Source organism: Cebus imitator, unplaced genomic scaffold (assembly GCF_001604975.1).
Source record: "Cebus imitator isolate Cc_AM_T3 unplaced genomic scaffold, Cebus_imitator-1.0 Scaffold334, whole genome shotgun sequence".
Taxonomy (NCBI): Eukaryota; Metazoa; Chordata; class Mammalia; order Primates; family Cebidae; genus Cebus; species Cebus imitator.
This window is the reverse complement of record NW_016107649.1, coordinates 2,153,919-2,157,681: the sequence shown is the minus strand read 5'-3', so window position 1 is coordinate 2,157,681 and position 3,763 is coordinate 2,153,919. Positions and strand designations below refer to the sequence as shown.

The window sequence follows — 3,763 nt, the reverse complement described above, 5'->3', positions numbered from 1 at the left end:
GCGCAATCTCGGCTCACCGCAACCTCCGCCTCCTGGATTCAGGCAATTCTCCTGCCTCAGCCTCCTGAGTAGCTGGGATTACAGGCACGTGCCACCATGCCCAGCTTATTTTTTGTATTTTTAGTAGAGACAGGGTTTCACCATGTTGACCAGGATGGTCTCGATCTCTTGATCTCGTGATCCACCCGCCTCGGCCTCCCAAAGTGCTAGGATTACAGGCTTGAGCCACTGCGCCCGGCCCTTATTACTGTTACATATGTATGTTACTTATGTACAGATACATGTACATTATTACATTTACATATTATATATACATGCATATACGTTATTTTAACTACTGATAGCAATTTTATTAACAAATCAGACTATTCCTTAATCAAACTTGAGGCATGATTCTCCCTGCCTTTTTGATTTTATAGTCAACGAGGGGGGGGAAAACCTTTTCTTTTTGAGTTTTTAGCAGAATGACAGTGATACTGTTTCTTCAAGTAGAAAAGTCAAAAGTTCCATCTCATCTCAGAAATGCAAACAGCTTTTCATTTATATGTTGATTTCATGTGATCTGGAATGCAATGGAACTTAAATTAGACATGCTTACCCAAGAGAGAACAAAACACCCTGCATTTTCTAATTACATAAGCACTGAGGCTTGGATGATAGATGATGGGAAAAAACTAGCTAGGCAGAAATTATGATGTGATTTCTTATTGCTCACAGCACTTATTACCTTACAGGTGTATTTTGAAACTTGTGCCTTCTTTCCTTCTGTTTTTGAATCTGGTCATTTGTCCTCTGCTATTCTCTAATTGTTTCATGCATATGAGGTTTATTTTCCTGTCTCAACTGTCAGCTTCTAGAGATTAAGGACTAACAATACATTGCAAAAAATGATAACTTATTTTATTCTTATGTGTTGCATTTGTGGCTGTTTACTGTTATATTTTATGCAATCATAGAAATATATATAATTTTGAATCCGTTTACAAGTATAATTCTCTCAGATTTGGAATTATTACTCCAGTTTTCTAGTTGGCGAAACAGAGGCTTACTGTGTGTATATGACTTCCCCAAGTTCTCACTGCTGATCTGTAACGAGGCCAGGATTAAAAGCCAGAGTCTCACTCCAGAGCCTGTGTTCTTTCCTCCATCGCACACGCCCTCTGTAACCTCTACACCTCCTCTCCTAGCCTCACCACCTTCAGCATTTAACAGAGGGCTCAACCGAGGGTGATTAGGCAATAAATGCTTCTGGAATTGATGTGCACCCTAATATAGACTTCGTCTCTACATAAAGTGGACAGGCCTTCAAAGGAAGCCGAAAACAAAGGAGACACATGAACAAAAAGGTGTCACCTGGGACCTAAACAGCATACATTGCTTTCCTCAACACTTCCAGCCCAAAGGGGGAAAGACTTCAAAATGACCCGACATTAATTCTGTGTAAGTGGGAAAAAGAACTCAAAGCAAATATTGCCAACTGACTTGAGAGACAGCAAGGAAAGGATTTGGCTCCAACCGAGCAGAAATTCAATTTTGGCATCCATCCAGCTCAGAGCTAAGGTCAGTAGTTTAAAATTGTGTCTCAAGGAAAGCCTGAGTGTCACAGGTGATTATCCTCAAACTTCCCCAGCATCCTGGGGGAGCCAACATTAGATTTAGGATTTAGAGTGCTTTCCCTGAGAGTTTTTGCATAAGCATCGATGAGCCTTGCTCCCAGCTTGGTTTTCGCATTTGCAGGGTTTAGTCCAGTGCACCATACATAGCACCAGGTTTTCCCAAGACATTTAAAAATCTCACTTCCCTACAGCAACACTTTCTTGTTTGTGTTCCTCTTGTAGATCCTTCTTGGCGCAGACAAGCCATTATTCTCGTTGTTCTTAAAGAGGCAACCAATTATGGATTTTTATAATTAGAATTCTGACACATGACATTTGAGACAGGCCTACTTTCACCCAGAGATCCCCAGGGCATAATCTAATTACCAACAAGGTACAATGCCCACAGTCTTGCAAAGAACTCTGGAGTAAAGCCTCTACATTGACCAGAGTCATTAATAATTAGATCATTAGCTCATGAGCCAGCATTTATTGAACACCATGGAGTGTTAGATGTGCCGCAGGATGGTAACAGAAGAATGAAGGATCTCAAAGGATTCCCCCAGTCGGGGGGTGGGACCAATTTCCCACCTGGTTGTGGTGAAGCAATGGGGTTACCAGGGTCTACTCTGTTCACATTCCAGTAAACATGAACAGGTCCTGTCTACCCTTCCACAAGAAGGGCAGCATGTTTCCTGAGAAGGACAAGTTGAGAGAATGCTATCTGATGATGAGATAATAAGCTTATCCATTGAATTCTTTGACCAGAACAGATTGGATTGGAAAGTAAACAAAGACAAAGGGAAATCTAAGGAGGAGGAGGTGAATGATAAAAGATATTTACGAAGCCCAGCAGCAATGGCTACGATGCACTTAAGAAAGTTTCTCAGAGGTAAAATGGAAATACCTAATACTTTCCAGATTGATGTCATGTATGAGGAGGAACCTTTAAAGGATTATTATACACTAATGGAAATTGCCTACATTTATACCTAGAGAAGGAATGGTCCCCTACCTTTGAAATACAGAGTATGACCTACTTGTAAAAGAAGGAAGATCAGTCACCAGAGAGATGGACTGACAAATGCTGGAGAACTGGAAAGTGACTCTCGGGGTGACGAGGCCAACAGCCCAGCAGGAGGTGTTCCCTCCACCTTTCCTAGCCCCAGTACTCCAGTGCAGTCTCCTCATCCACAGCGTCCTCACATTTCCAGTACTGTGAATGGAACCAGTAACACCCCAGTGGTAACCACTAATCTTCTTTTGCCAGTAGGCCTCAAAACCATCAGTAAACGGGTCATCAGCAACTTCTTCTGGTTGATACCTGAGACTGTTAAGAAAAAAAAATTAAAACCCCTGATTTATATAGATATCTTCATGCCATTACAGGTTTATAGATGCTAATACATGTGACTATTGTCCAATTTGCTTTCTTTTATAGTGACATTAAATTTGGCTATAAAAGATGGACTACATGTGATACTCCTATGGATGTTAATTGAAAAGAAAGATTGTCATTATAAAGAATTGGTTTCTTGGAAAGCAGGCAAGACTTTTTTCTCTGTGTTAGGAAAGATGGAAAATGGCTTCTGTAACCATTGTTTGGATTTGGAAATATTCTGCAGTGGATGTAAGCACTGGGCCGTAGTTTCTTAATCTCAGCTAACACCTACATTACATTCTCCTTGATTGTTCTTGTTATTATGCTGTTTTGTGAACCTGTAGAAAACAAGTGCTTTTTATCTTGAAATTCAACCAATGGAAAGAATATGCATAGAATAATGTATTCTATGTAGCCATGTCACTGTGAATAACGATTTCTTGCATATTTAGCCATTTTGATTCCTGTTTGATTTTTACTTCTCTGTTGCTACACAAAACCGATCAAAGAAAAGTAAACTTCAGTTTTACAAGCTGTATGCCTAAAAGCGGGTACTACCGTTTATTTTACAGGCTTGTTTAAATGATTCGCTTTTGTAAGAATCAGATGGCATTATGCTTGTTGTACAATGCCATATTGGTATACGACATAACAGGAAACAGTATTGTATGATATATTTATAAATGCTATAAAGAAATATTGTGTTTCATGCATTCAGAAATGATTATTAAAATTCTCCCAACTGGTTCTACCTTTGTAGATACCTGTAACCTATGTTGAACCTTGC

At 39.8% G+C, this 3,763-nt stretch overlaps 1 pseudogene; it reads left to right on the top strand.

Annotated features, from left to right (window-relative positions):
• Positions 1-3,036, top strand: part of LOC108286998 — an 18,377-nt pseudogene extending 15,341 nt beyond the window's left edge.
• Positions 3,037-3,763: the final 727 nt, after the last annotated feature.